Genomic DNA, 16,251 nt, shown 5'->3' on the forward strand with positions numbered 1-16,251 from the left:
TCAGGTATGTCCAGCCCCTATCATCCTGCTTCACAGGGTTCTCTTGAACGTAGTCATCAAACGATAAAAGCACTCCTAAAGAAATTTTGCAATGAAACCTTAAAAGACTGGGATAAACAACTTGACCTCATCATGCGCATTTTCAGAAGTCTCCCTAATCAGTCTCTAGGAGTATCTCCTTATGAGATGCTCTGCGGATGTAAGTGCCGTACTACTGTCAAAGCTTTTAAAGACTCTCTCCGTAATGCCACCTTCAGTGACCCTCAGAATGTGCCCAGTTTCTTCAAAATTTAAAGCATATTCTAGAGAGAGTACGTAAATTTGCTAATGACAATCTATTGAAAGCTCAGGAGAGGATGAAGACCCATTTTGATCAACGCAGCAAAATAAGGAAATTTAAACCAGGAGACTTCGTGTTGGCATATTTTTCCATCCCTGGTTCTCCATTGCAAAATAAGTTTTCAGGACCCTACCTCATCAAGGAGTGTAGAAACAACCACAACTACGTTGTTGAGACTCCAGATAGGCGGCGGAGGACCCAGTTGTGCCACATCAATCTACTCAAGGAGTATAAAGGTATTCCCCCCACTGTGTTAATGTCACTCTCCACTTTCAAAGATCCATACCTCCACAGTGAGACCTTCCCTGCTTCTCCTCCGGAAAGCTATGACTCTGAGTCAGTGCCTTCCAACTCGGAAATCCTTAATGATCTACCTACCTATTTACAAGACAGCAATAGTGCTCCTCTCATCAAAGTTCTTCATGAACATCAGAAGTTGTTTAACGATGATCCCCAGGAGTGTAAGGTGGTTCAGCACGACATCCAGCTGCTTCCTGCTACCCAGCCGATTCATCAACCCTTCTACCGTATCAGCCCGTACAAAAAGGAAGTTATGCGTGCTGAACTACAATACCTTCTGGATCATGGGCTGGCCACACCTTGTGAGTCCCCTTGGGCCTCACCCTGCATGTTGGTGCCGAAACCGCACGGTAAAGTACGCATTTGTACTGATTATAGGAAATTGAATCTTGTGACCATCAAGGATGCTTATCCTTTACCACGCATGGATGATATCCTTGACGCAATAGGTAATGCAACATATTTATCCCAACTTGATTTGTTAAAAGGCTATTACCAAATAAGCCTGACAGAGAGAGCTAAGGAAATATCTGCCTTCACCACTCCTTTTGGCTTATACAGATATGAACGCCTTTCTTTTGAACTGTGTAACGCCCCAGCCACCTTCCAGAGAGCTGTCAACCGCGTTTTCTACGGCCTAGATCACACCTAGGCCTACTTGGACGACATCGTTGTGGCAACTAACACCTGGAGCTAACATCTGCTCCAGCTGCAACGACTGTTCTCCAAGCTCCTGACAGCCGGCCTTACCATAAACTTGGGCAAATCCACATTTGCCAAAGGTAAAGTGCGTTATCTGGGTCATGTGATAGGGAGTGGCAGCATAGCTCCTTTTACAATTCACATTGAAGCCATTCAGCATTACCCACAACCTACGACCAGGAAGCAGCTCCTGCGCTTCCTTGGACTTGCATCTTACTATCGTAGGGTTGTAAAGAATTTTAGTACGGTAACGACACCATTGATTAATCTGACCAGCCCCAAGCAACGGTATCATTGGACCATTTAACAGACCGTTGCCTTTGAACAACTTAAATCTTTGCTATGTTCTGATCCCATTCTCGCCTCTCCAGATATCACGAAGCCCTTCATCATCAATGTCGACGCCAGTGGCACCGGCATCGGGGCGTCCTGATGCAACAACGAGGCGAGGAGGTTCTTCCTGTCAGCTACTACAGCTACAAGTTGAAACCTCACCAGAAGAACTACAGCACTATCGAAAAGGAACTCCTCTCCATCGTTCTGAATCTGCAACATTTTGAACCTTACCTACAGGGGAATCGGACTATTACCATCTACTCGGACCACAATCCCCTGCAGTTCCTACAACAGGCCCAATTCAGCAATCAACGTCTTCTACGCTGGGCCCTGTACTTGCAGAATTTTAATCTGGAGATCTTCTACATCAAAGGTTCGGACAACATCATAGCCGACGCCCTCTCCAGAGTCTATGAGGTAGAGACAGCTACTCCTACCTCTACAACAGCCACTGAAATACTTAACCCGTAAGAGCAGGCTTCGGGGGAGAGCTGTTATGATAATCTCCTTCAAGAGAGATTAGGCCTGCTCTTTCCTACCATCAAGCTACTTCAGTACATCTAAAATATCTAAATACTAAAAGCAAGTGTAGAAAATTTTGAGTCAAATACGTTTTGCCAGGAGCAAACGTATCATCACACTCGCTCTCCACCCTCCCCCCTTCCTCGTCGCCGATCACCAAACTACCATTTCCAGCCTTCCTTGCTTCTGATTGGTGAATCGACGTCTGCACCACTGCACCTCAGCGCCCTTTACCTAGCCGATGTCTGGGCCTGAACCAGTCATTGAAGTTAGAATATCCTTGTGCTCTCAAGCTGTGAACAACCAACTGATATACGCTCTGTTTATTGGTGGAGGTTCTCAGCTAGCGCTATATTCTCAGCACCTGTTTAATCATTTTTCTGTCTTTATTTTATTTGTAGAGTAACGTCACAATAGTTCTTATTTTTATGTTATATTTTTTTGACTTGTTAATTTGTACTGTACATAGCCAAGGAATTGTCTTATTCATAATTTGTTTTTAAGTTAATTAAAGTTTCATTGTTCATACTATGTGTTTTGCGTGTCTTCCCTTACTTTACCACAGACAACAGCCAAGCAGTCAACATTTTTTATTTTTCTTTCTTTTTCTTGGTTAATACCACCAAGTATTAGTAGTGATAAACGTTACTTACTGTAGCCCCACGGGTCTTCACTCGATCCTCACGGTGCCACTGTTCACTAGAAAAGTCTCTCAGTCTGTCTCCGGCTGGCCTCGTAGCCTAAAGACGAGTGAGAACACGATCACTTCATTTGATCATGTGCCCGCCCCGACAGAGGGCTCTACCGCTCACTATAGGTCGCCAACTGGTGTTTCCCGTGTCCAGTAACACCTCAGCGGAATAGTAGTATTATAGTAGTGGCCCCAGGGAATACTAATAAATTTGGTAACAGGCAAATATATGTTTAAATCACTCTCTCTTAGATAGTCTTAATAGCAACAAGGTAATGGAGAGATAACACAAACACGGCGGTGGTTTTGTAGTTTACTTAAATGATCAAAGAATCATAACTCTGGATCAACAACATGGCAAAGGAATAAATGAGCAGCCTTCGCTCCGCCTCTTCACAATTCTGGAACACTCCGGGGATGGCAACACTCCCAGTTGACGTGCGTTCCCAGCTCCTCATGCAGTGTTATCGAACGTTTGGCAGCTCACGAGATGCCACGCCCACTCACTCTCCTCACTGTCCTCACACTGCTCACTACCTTACTATACTCACACTATTGGCGTGAAGCGCCTATTATTCCCTTGTATTCACAGTATATCACTACACTGGCATAATCACAGTTAACCACTAGACATATGAATATACTATTTATTAATTCCAGTATATATAGGTAACTTTATCAATATTTATAATAACGAGGTAACTCTAGGCACACAGCCTTACACTATTAAATTGCTCATTTATATATATATACTCTGGCACAAACTTATAATATAAATGACATGTATATATAAATGTCCTCGTCATAGTAATCTCTTCATTAAACCACAGGTGCAATCACACACCATATATATATATCTCATGAGAGCTCTATAGCATCTCCCTTCACAACTGTGTCTTACTAGAAACATAGACATTGGTGATTCCTGCTCACGACATAGAAGATACTCTGGCTAATCGCTAACTAAAGGGGAATGGGAGGGAAAACTGAATTACCTACTTCCACCATAAATGATGTGGACTCGTTCTCTGTTGAGGGTTGAATTGAAGCTCCTGGTCCCGGCTCACGACTTGCTGTAGGGAACACCCCCACACACACTGATGCTCTTCCCAGGACCTCAATCAACACCCAAAAGCGCGTCTTCTCCGTACTGCTTCATTCTGCAGGCTCCGTGCTCCTCCACAACTTCTTGAAGGGTTGGAGTCGGTCTCCTGGCCATCGCCTCCTCCTCACAACTACGTCTGCAGTCCTTACTCCCGGGTGCAGTCGTTCGTATTCCCAGCTAGTTTGTTCTTCTTCTTCCTCACGGTGAACTGGCCCAGCCGCTACGTCATCACCCGACTGGTGAAACTGTACAGTCGTCCCTGACGTCACTGCCCAGGCTTCACTCTTGCTAAGCACCTGTCACTGGAGCACTTGTTGCTCATTTTCCTTCAATTCTTTCTTCTATCTGCCTCACGGAGTTCAGGAAGACCTCAGGATGCTCGCAGACCACTGGTGATGCGTATATTCCCCGGAGAGGGGCGAATACTGTCAGACTGACAGGACCCCCTATTGCACGTCCGCTCTTGACGACGTGTCGTATCTAACTCCAGACGCCACGGGGGCGCCCAGCCCGACCCTACCCCCACTCGTGACATCACACTTGCCAGGGGCGTTTCTCATTGGCTCCCTGTACCATGTCACCGTTCTTGGCTAATCTGGTGCCACTGACGTCATAACATCTTGGCAGGAAAACGTAGGAGTCGGCGCCTTCTTGGCGTCCAAAAAGGCCTAAGCCACTGGCCAAAACACTCTTCTTTAGTTAATTTCTCTCCTATGAGAAAACACCTCATGCTCCCACATATGTCAAATTGTTCTCTGGAAGGCAGAGAACGTTCGGGTAAAATAGATATGACTCTTACATTACAGCTGGCTTGGGAGAAATATATATATATATATATATATATATATATATATATATTAGTATATTTTGGTAGCAGTCTTTCCTGTAGACATATATTATTAAATATGACCGAAAAAGTAAGATTAATAATTCTAACACGAATTTTCTCAATCTTTCGTACATTTCGTTTCACTGTTGGAGGTAAATCAAAAATCAATTCTCCAAAATTCATTTTTATTTCTAGTCTGACGCGACACGAGCGCGTTTCGTAAAACTTATTACATTTTCAAAGACTTTAGTTTACAAATACACAACTGAATAGAACTTACGCATCTCCGATTTTGTTTTTATATCTACATTTGAGAGAGGTGGATGGGGTGAGGTGGCATCAATAGGGTATTAATTTCATCAACACAAGACAGAACAAGAGGTGGCATTAATAGGGTTTTAATTTCATCAACACAAGACAGACACGAAACAATGGGTATTGAATAGAAGTGATTGTAGAAAGCCTATTGGTCCATATTTCTTGATGCTTCTATATTGGAGCGGAGTCTTGAGGTGGGTAGAATATAGTTGTGCATTAATTGGCTGTTGATTGCTGGTGTTGACTTCTTGATGTGTAGTGCCTCGCAAACGTCAAGCCGCCTGCTATCGCTGTATCTATCGATGATTTCTGTGTTGTTTACTAAGGATTTCTCTGGCGATGGTTTGGTTGTGGGAAGAGATTATATGTTCCTTAATGGAGCCCTGTTGCTTATGCATCGTTAAACGCCTAGAAAGAGATGTTGTTGTCTTGCCTATATACTAGGTTTTTTGGAGCTTACAGTCCCCAAGAGGGCATTTGAAGGCATAGACGACGTTAGTCTCTTTTAAAGCGTTCTGTTTTGTGTCTGGAGAGTTTCTCATGAGTAGGCTGGCCGTTTTTCTGGTTTTATAATAAATCGTCAGTTGTGTCCTCTGATTTTTGTCTGTAGGGATAACGTTTCTATTAACAATATCTTTCATGACCCTTTCCTCCGTTTTATGAGCTGTGGAAAAGAATTATTAATCTTACTTTTTCGGTCATATTTAATAATATATGTCTACAGGAAAGACTGCTACCAAAATATACTAATATTAAAGCGGACGACCCAGCAGCAAGGAATCAAGCCTTCACGATAAAATATCGCCAGGATCTGATTCGTGATCAGATATACAAGGCAGAGAATGAAATCAAAGACAACAAAACGCAACTACTTCATGCTACAAACGAGTGGAGAAATAGCAACATCGACGAAAGTATCCGTACCCGCATTGAACAACACCTCGACATCCTCACAGACCAACATCACCTCAGCACTGAAACAAGGATTATCAAGAAACTAACAACATTATATGGAGGACCTATGGCAATTCCACGACCAAGAGATGGCTTCCTGAACCTTGCAGGAATTAACCTCACTGAGGACCAAGTCACTCTCCTAAATCTGGGCATAAACTGTCATGTTATGTCCAGACCGAGTGAGATGGCCCGGAAAGTAGAGTTGGCAAATTCTGTTGGACGACATATTCGACCTCGAGACACAAAAGAAGGTCACTACCAAAGATACCTTACAAGCAGAACTTATTGCAGAAGGAGGAAAGAATCGAGGCAATTACAGAAGCACCATACTGTCCCCCGAGCTCAAAGCGGCAGCTAAAAGCCTTCTTGAGAACAAGGAGATAGTTGTCAGGAGAGGTGACAAGTCGCCAATATATGTCATTCTTAAAAAAGACGAATATCTGGCGAAAATGAACATCATACTCTCTGACCAAACTAAGTTCCAAAGGGTAACGAAGGACACTACAGCCGAATTAAAAGCAAAGGTCAACAAACTGATCGAAACTGTGAACGCCAAGAAATCCGGACTCCACCTGCCAAAGATCATTGGGGAATATAAACCTGGATATGCGTATGGAAATGTCAAGACACACAAGCCTGGAAACCCACTTCGGCCAATCATTAGCCAGATACCCACACCCACGTACAGACTGGCGAAGTGACTCAACGGCCTGCTGACTCCTTATGTTCCTTGCGCCTTCAGCCTGAAGTCTCCAAAGGAATTTGTTGACTTACTGCAGGGCACACGGGCCACAGGGATAAGAGCCTCGTTGGACGTAGAATCGCTGTTTACCAACGTACCTGTGGACGAGACAATCGGGATGATAGCCGACAGAGTGTATCGGGATCCAGCCTGTACTCCTCTTGACATACCAGAAAATATTCTGAGGAAACTACTCCAAGCTTGTACTAAAGAGGCACCCTTCTTAAGCCCGGATGGGCACATGTATAAGCAAGTAGATGGGGTCGCCATGGGTTCTCCCCTAGGTGTCCTGTTTGCAAACTTCTACATGGGTACCATCGAGCAAAAAGTCTTAGTCGACATGAACTTGAAACCGGCCATATACTGCAGGTATGTTGACGACATTTTTACACAGGTACCTGATGTCAGACATCTGCAGGAGCTGAAGGAGGCATTTGAGCAGAGTTCCGTGCTGCGTTTCACTTACGAGATGGAAAAGGATGGGAAGCTGCCCTCTCTAGATGTAACAGTCATGGAAAAGAGCGGAGGTTTCCACACTGCAGTCTACACTAAGGAAACGAACATAGGAATGTGCCTAAATGCCAACAGCGACTGCCCAGACAGGTACAAGAGGAGTGTTGTTAACGCATATGTCGACCGTGCTCTCAGCCACAGCTCAGAATGGAAGCAAGTCGACGAAGAACTCTGTAGGGTAAGGCAGGTCCTAGTCAACAACGGCTTCTCCAATGGTTTCGTCGAAGACATCATAAGAAGGAAAGTGAAACGCCATGCAACCTCTGAAGAGACAACTAACACAACACCTATACCCCCTATTAGACTATTTTACAGGAACTTCTTTTCCACAGCTCATAAAACGGAGGAAAGGGTCCTGAAAGATATTGTTAATAGAAACGTTATCCCTACAGACAAAAATCAGAGGATACAACTGACGATTTACTATAAAACCAGAAAAACGGCCAGCCTACTCATGAGAAACTCTCCAGACACAAAACAGAACGCTTTAAAAGAGACTAACGTCGTCTATGCCTTCAAATGCCCTCTTGGGGACTGTAAGCTCCAAAAAAAACAGTATATAGGCAAGACAACAACATCTCTTTCTAGGCGTTTAACGATGCATAAGCAACAGGGCTCCATTAAGGAACATATAATCTCTTCCCACAACCAAACCATCGCCAGAGAAATCCTAGTAAACAACACAGAAATCATCGATAGATACAGCGATAGCAGGCGGCTTGACGTTTGCGAGGCACTTCACATCAAGAAGTCAACACCAGCAATCAACAGCCAATTAATGCACAACTATATTCTACCCACCTCAAGACTCCGCTCCAATATAGAAGCATCAAGAAATATGGACCAATAGGCTTTCTACAATCACTTCTATTCAATACCCATTGTTTCGTGTTCTGTCTTGTGTTGATGAAATTAATACCCTATTAATGCCACCTCTTGTTCTGTCTTGTGTTGATGAAATTAATACCCTATTAATGCCACCTCTTGTTCTGTCTTGTGTTGATGAAATTAATACCCTACTAATGCCACCTCACCCCATCCACCTCTCTCAAATGTAGATATAAAAACAAAATCGGAGATGCGTAAGTTCTATTCAGTTGTGTATTTGTAAACTAAAGTCTTTGAAAATGTAATAAGTTTTACGAAACGCGCTCGTGTCGCGTCAGACTAGAAATAAAAATGAATTTTGGAGAATTGATTTATGATTTACCTCCAACAGTGAAAAGAAATGTACGAAAGATTGAGAAAATTCGTGTTAGAATTATTAATCTTACTTTTTCGGTCATATTTAATAATATATGTCTACAGGAAAGACTGCTACCAAAATATACTAATATATATGTATATGTATATGTATATGTATATATATATATATATATATATATATATATATATATATATATATATATATATATATATATATATATATATATATATATATATATATGATTAAGGCACAACTCTCCTTAACACGAGAGTGAAGTATACAACTTTAGAACACTTTCCCACCAGGAGACTCGAACCCTAGCCAGCACAGAAGCCTTCCAGCAACTGGCATAACAGGTACGCCTTAACCCACTCCACCACCTGCTCAGACCCTAAAAGAGATGGTAATTTCGGAGTATTTATACACTCCAAAGATCACCACCTCCCAAGAGAACTAGAGCAAGTGAGGGGTCATTTTTACGTTTTTTCATCAAGTCCCTGTTAATATGGAAGAACACTGTGTCTATGCTTAAGGCACAACTCTCCTAAACACGAGAGTGAAGTATACAACTTGAGAACACTTTCCCACCAGGAGACTCGAACCCTAGCCAGTACAGAAGCCTTCCAGCAACTGGCATAACAGGTACGCCTTAACCCACTCCACCACCTGCTCAGACCCTAAAAGAGATGGTAATTTCGGAGTATTTATACACTCCAAAGATCACTACCTCCCAAGAGCACTAGAGCAAGTGAGGGGTCATTTTTACGTTTTTTCATCAAGTCCCTGTTAATTTGGGAGAACACTGTGTCTATGCTTAAGGCACAACTCTCCTAAACACGAGAGTGAAGTGTATAACTTTAGAACACTTTCCCACCAGGAGACTCGAACCCTAGCCAGCACAGAGGCCCTCCAGCAACTGGCATAACAGGTACGCCTTAACCCACTCCACCACCTGCTCAGACCCTAAAAGAGATGGTAATTTCGGAGTATTTATACACTCCAAAGATCACTACCTCCCAAGAGCACTAGAGCAAGTGAGGGGTCATTTTTACGTTTTTTCATCAAGTCCCTGTTAATATGGGAGAACACTGTGTCTATGCTTAAGGCACAACTCTCCTAAACACGAGAGTGAAGTATACAACTTTAGAACACTTTCCCACCAGGAGACTCGAACCCTAGCCAGCACAGAAGCCTTTCAGCAACTGGCATAACAGGTACGCCTTAACCCACTCCACCGCCTGCTCAGACCCTAAAAGAGATGGTAATTTCGGAGTATTTATACACTCCAAAGATCACCACCTCCCAAGAGCACTAGAGCAAGTGAGGGGTCATTTTTACGTTTTTTCATCAAGTCCCTGTTAATATGGGAGAACACTGTGTCTATGCTTAAGGCACAACTCTCCTAAACACGAGAGTGAAGTATACAACTTTAGAACACTTTCCCACCAGGAGACTCGAACCCTTGCCAGCACAGAAGCCTCTCCCATATTAACAGGGACTTGATGAAAAAACGTAAAAATGACCCCTCACTTGCTCTAGTGCTCTTGGGAGGTGGTGATCTTTGGAGTGTATAAATACTCCGAAATTACCATCTCTTTTAGGGTCTGAGCAGGTGGTGGAGTGGGTTAAGGCGTACCTGTTATGCCAGTTGCTGGAAGGCTTCTGTGCTGGCTAGGGTTCGAGTCTCCTGGTGGGAAAGTGTTCTAAAGTTGTATACTTCACTCTCGTGTTTAGGAGAGTTGTGCCTTAAGCATAGACACAGTGTTCTCCCATATTAACAGGGACTTGATGAAAAAACGTAAAAATGACCCCTCACTTGCTCTAGTGCTCTTGGGAAGTGGTGATCTTTGGAGTGTATAAATACTCCGAAATTACCATCTCTTTTAGGGTCTGAGCAGGTGGTGGAGTGGGTTAAGGCGTACCTGTTATGCCAGTTGCTGGAAGGCTTCTGTGCTGGCTAGGGTTCGAGTCTCCTGGTGGGAAAGTGTTCTAAAGTTGTATACTTCACTCTCGTGTTTAGGAGAGTTGTGCCTTAAGCATAGACACTGTGTTCTCATATATTAACAGGGACTTGATGAAAAAACGTAAAAATGACCCCTCACTTGCTCTAGTGCTCTTGGGAGGTGGTGATCTTTGGAGTGTATAAATACTCCGAAATTACCATCTCTTTTAGGGTCTGAGCAGGTGGTGGAGTGGGTTAAGGCGTACCTGTTATGCCAGTTGCTGGAAGGCTTCTGTGCTGGCTAGGGTTCGAGTCTCCTGGTGGGAAAGTGTTCTAAAGTTGAATACTTCACTCTCGTGTTTAGGAGAGTTGTGCCTTAAGCATAGACACAGTGTTCTCCCATGTTAACAGGGACTTGATGAAAAAACGTAAAAATGACCCCTCACTTGCTCTAGTGCTCTTGGGAGGTGGTGATCTTTGGAGTGTATAAATACTCCAAATTACCATCTCTTTTAGGATCTGAGCAGGTGGTGGAGTGGGTTAAGGCGTACCTGTTATGCCAGTTGCTGGAAGGCTTCTGTGCTGGCTAGGGTTCAAGTCTCCTGGTGGGAAAGTGTTCTAAAGTTGTATACTTCACTCTCGTGTTTAGGAGAGTTGTGCCTTAAGCATAGACACAGTGTTCTCCCATATTAACAGGGACTTGATGAAAAAACTTAAAAATGACCCCTCACTTGCTCTAGTGCTCTTGGGAGGTGGTGATCTTTGGAGTGTATAAATACTCCGAAATTACCATCTCTTTTAGGGTCTGAGCAGGTGGTGGAGTGGGTTAAGGCGTACCTGTTATGCCAGTTGCTGGAAGGCTTCTGTGCTGGCTAGGGTTCGAGTCTCCTGGTGGGAAAGTGTTCTAAACTTGTATACTTCACTCTCGTGTTTAGGAGAGTTTTGCCTTAAGCATAGACACAGTGTTCTCCCATATTAACAGGGACTTGATGAAAAAACGTAAAAATGACCCCTCACTTGCTCTAGTGCTCTTGGGAGGTGGTGATCTTTGGAGTGTATAAATACTCCGAAATTACCATCTCTTTTAGGGTCTGAGCAGGTGGTGGAGTGGGTTAAGGCGTACCTGTTATGCCAGTTGCTGGAAGGCTTCTGTGCTGGCTAGGGTTCGAGTCTCCTGGTGGGAAAGTGTTCTAAAGTTGAATACTTCACTCTCGTGTTTAGGAGAGTTGTGCCTTAAGCATAGACACAGTGTTCTCCCATATTAACAGGGACTTGATGAAAAAACGTAAAAATGACCCCTCACTTGCTCTAGTGCTCTTGGGAGGTGGTGATCTTTGGAGTGTATAAATACTCCAAATTACCATCTCTTTTAGGATCTGAGCAGGTGGTGGAGTGGGTTAAGGCGTACCTGTTATGTCAGTTGCTGGAAGGCTTCTGTGCTGGCTAGGGTTCGAGTCTCCTGGTGGGAAAGTGTTCTAAAGTTGTATACTTCACTCTCGTGTTTAGGAGAGTTGTGCCTTAAGCATAGACACAGTGTTCTCCCATATTAACAGGGACTTGATGAAAAAACGTAAAAATAACCCCTCACTTGCTCTAGTGCTCTTGGGAGGTGGTGGTCTTTGGAGTGTATAAATACTCCGAAATTACCATCTCTTTTAGGGTCTGAGCAGGTGGTGGAGTGGGTTAAGGCGTACCTGTTATGCCAGTTGCTGGAAGGCTTTGTGCTGGCTAGGGTTCGAGTCTCCTGGTGGGAAAGTGTTCTAAAGTTGTATACTTCACTCTCGTGTTTAGGAGAGTTGTGCCTTAAGCATAGACACAGTGTTCTCCCATATTAACAGGGACTTGATGAAAAAACGTAAAAATGACCCCTCACTTTCTCTAGTGCTCTTGGGAGGTGGTGATCTTTGGAGTGTATAAATACTCCGAAATTACCATCTCTTTTAGGGTCTGAGCAGGTGGTGGAGTGGGTTAAGGCGTACCTGTTATGCCAGTTGCTGGGAGGCTTCTGTGCTGACTAGGGTTCGAGTCTCCTGGTGGGAAAGTGTTCTAAAGTTGTATACTTCACTCTCGTGTTTAGGAGAGTTGTGCCTTAAGCATAGACACAGTGTTCTCCCATATTAACAGGGACTTGATGAAAAAACGTAAAAATGACCCCTCACTTGCTCAAGTGCTCTTGGGAGGTGGTGATCTTTGGAGTGTATAAATACTCCGAAATTACCATCTCTTTTAGGGTCTGAGCAGGTGGTGGAATGGGTTAAGGCGTACCTGTTATGCCAGTTGCTGGAAGGCTTCTGTGCTGGCTAGGGTTCGAGTCTCCTGGTGGGAAAGTGTTCTAAAGTTGTGTATATATATATATATATATATCTATAAATATTAGTATATTTTGGTAGCAGTCTTTCCTGTAGACATATTCAATTAAATATGACCGAAAAAGTAAGATTAATAATTCTAACACGAATTTTCTCGATCTTTCTTACGTTTCTTTTCACTGTTATTGGTAATTCAAAGATCAATTCTCCAAAATTCATTTTTATTTCTAGTCTGACACGACACTTGAGCGCGTTTCGTAAAACTTTTTACATTTTCAAAGACTTTAGTTTACACAAACACACACAACTTTAAATGAATAGAGCTTAAACATCTTTCGAATTTTTATACTTACATTTGGGTGAAGTGACATAATACAATAGTTTTGGATGAGGTGAAAATAAACTTTTAACACAAGACAGAACACGAAACAATGAAATACAAACAGGTTTTAAAAGTAGGTAACTGCAGAAGGCCTATTTTTATTGGCCCAAACTACTTGATGCTTCTGTATTGGAGCGGAGTCTTGAGGTGGGTAGAATATAGTTGTGCATTAATTAGCTGTTGACTGCTGGTGTTGACTTCTTGATGTGTAGTGCCTCGCAGACGTCAAGCCGCCTGCTATCGCTGTATCTATCGATGATTTCAGTGTTGTTTGCTAAGATTTCTCTGGTGATGGTCTGGTTGTGGGAAGAGGCTATATGTTCCTTAATGGAGCCCTGTTGCTTATGCATCGTTAAACGCCTGGAAAGAGATGTTGTTGTCTTGCCTATATACTGAGTTTTTTGAGGCTTACAATCCCCAAGAGGGCATTTGAAGGCATAGACGACGTTGGTCTCTTTCAAAGCGTTCTGCTTTATGTCTGGAGAGTTTCTCATGAGTAGGCTGGCCGTTTTTTTGGTTTTATAGTAAATTGTCAGTTGTATCTTCTGATTTTGACGATTTACTAAGTTTAGGAACCTGTGTAAGGAATCATTCAGAATCTTGTACACCACATATGTAAGACCAATACTGGAGTATGCGGCCCCAGCATGGAGCCCTTATCTTGTCAAGCATAAGACGAAGCTGGAAAAAGTCCTAAGTTATGCCACTAGACTAGTCCCAGAACTAAGAGGCATGAGTTACGAGGAAAGGCTGCGGGAAATGCACCTTACGACACTGGAAGACAGAAGAGTAAGGGGAGACATGATCACAACCTACAAAATTCTCAGAGGAATCGACCGGGTAAACAAGGATAAACTATTCAACACTGGTGGGATGCGAACAAGGGGACACAGGTGGAAACTGAGTACCCACATGAGCCACAGAGATATTAGAAGGAACTTTTTCAGTGTCAGATTAGTTAACGGATGGAATGCATTAGGCAGTGATGTGGTGGAGGCTGACTCCATACACAGTTTCAAATGTAGATATGATAGAGCCCAGTAGGCTCAGAAATCAGTACACCAGTTGATTAACAGTTGAGAGGCGTGACTAAAGAGCCAAAGCTCAACCCCCGCAAGCACAAATAGGTGAGTGCACACACACACACACACACCCTTTCTGGTCAATGAATCAGGGGTATAGTGCGAGGTAAAATATTATCAAATTCTTGTTCAGGATAGCATATATACTTAAAATCTCAAAGTGGGTCATTTTAGGTAGAAGTTAACTCTTACGGGAACTCATGACATGCACGCACGCACGCCCTAGTACATATGCATGCGCACACGCACACCCACATACGTATGCACGCACATGCAAAAACGCACACACACACACGTACACGCAAACGTTCAGTCAGGGAAGAAAGGATTAACACCTTTTGTGGAAAAAGGCATTAGGACCCCATTATACCCCACCTCTTCTCTTACCCACCATCTGACCTGACCTGACCTGGTTGCCACCACGGCCCCCCCCCCCACTCCCCAGTCCCCCACATCCCCATTACTCAAACTCTACCCCTCTCTCCCTCTCTCTCTCTCTCTCTCTCTCTCTCTCTCTCTCTCTCTCTCTCTCTCTCTCTCTCTCTCTCTCTCTCTCTCTCTCTTCTCTCTCTCTCTCTCTCTCTCTCTCTCTCTCTCTCTCTCTCTCTCTCTCTCTCTCTCTCTCTCTCTCTCTCTCTCTCTCTCTCTCTCTCTCTCTCTCTCTCTCTCTCTCTCTCTCTCTCTCTCTCTCTCTCTCTCTCTCTCTCTCTCTCTCTCTCTCTCTCTCTCTCTCTCTCTCTCTCTCTCTCTCTCTCTCTCTCTCTCTCTATCTCTCTCTCTCTCTCTCTCTCTTTATCTCTCTCTCTCTCCCCCCCTCTGTCTCTATATCTCTCTCTTTATCTCTCTCTCTCTCTCTCTCTCTCTCTCTCTCTCTCTCTCTCTCTCTCTCTCTCTCTCTCTCTCTCTCTCTCTCTCTATCTATCTATCTATCTCTCCCCAACCCCGCTCTGCCCTTCTGACAAATCCTATCACAGTACAACTAGGAACAGGGTCAAGCATGACAGACAGAGGCAACAGGGGAACAGGGGAACAGGGAAAAGTTCAGGTGACGAAATGAAGGAAATGTTTGCCCAGTTTCTGGAGGACATCAAGAGTGAGATGCAGGAAATGATGCAGGAAATGATGCAGGAAATGAAGAATGAAATAAGCAACCTAAAAAGAGAGCTGACAGCAGCAAAGGAGATTAGAGCCCTCAAAGAAAACAGTATCGACTCAGATTACCACCCAGGGAGAATGTGGTAATAGTATTTTGGAGGAGAATGCCACAAAAAAGCAACATTTGAGGAAATGCTAAAAAAACAACAACTCTGAAGTAATGTCTGCAGTAAGAGAGGTAGCCATGAAAGCAGCCACCTCACAGGAAGTGGTACGCTTCACTAGCCAGCTGCTGGAAAGGAAAAGAGCAGTGGTAGCTGTGGGTATTAAAGAGCAGGAAGGTTCTAATAGGAAAGAGTAGAATGATAAGAACAAAGCGGCAGTGAATGAAATACTGAAGGCACTAGTTATGGAAGGGACTGAGCATAGCATTGAGAAGGTTTTCAGGTTAGGCTGGTACAAAAAAGACCGAGACCGTGTGTTAAAGATAGTGATGCAAACGAAAACACAAAGGACACGATTCTAACAAAGAAAAGCCACCTGCAACATGTGGGAGAATTCAAAAAAGTATTCCTCCAGAGGAACATGACGAGGGAGGAGAGGGGCCATGGCGGCAGAAGCAAGGAAGAAGCGGAGGGCGAGAGGGGAAAACCAGGAAACCACAGCTCCCAATACATATCACCCCCAGAGGCGAGGGGGGAACCCACAACCGGCTACCCAGTAACACAAGCGGGGAGGGCAACCCCACCACACTCCTCTGCATAGAAACCCCCCAACCCCCCCTTCCTTCCTGTCCTCCCGTCCCTTTCACCCCATACCCTCCATGTCCCTCCCACTTCACTTGACCCCAAACCCCTCATCCCAGTATCCTCTGCAACC

This window comes from Procambarus clarkii, chromosome 2 (genome assembly GCF_040958095.1).
Source record: "Procambarus clarkii isolate CNS0578487 chromosome 2, FALCON_Pclarkii_2.0, whole genome shotgun sequence".
NCBI classification, from domain to species: domain Eukaryota; kingdom Metazoa; phylum Arthropoda; class Malacostraca; order Decapoda; family Cambaridae; genus Procambarus; species Procambarus clarkii.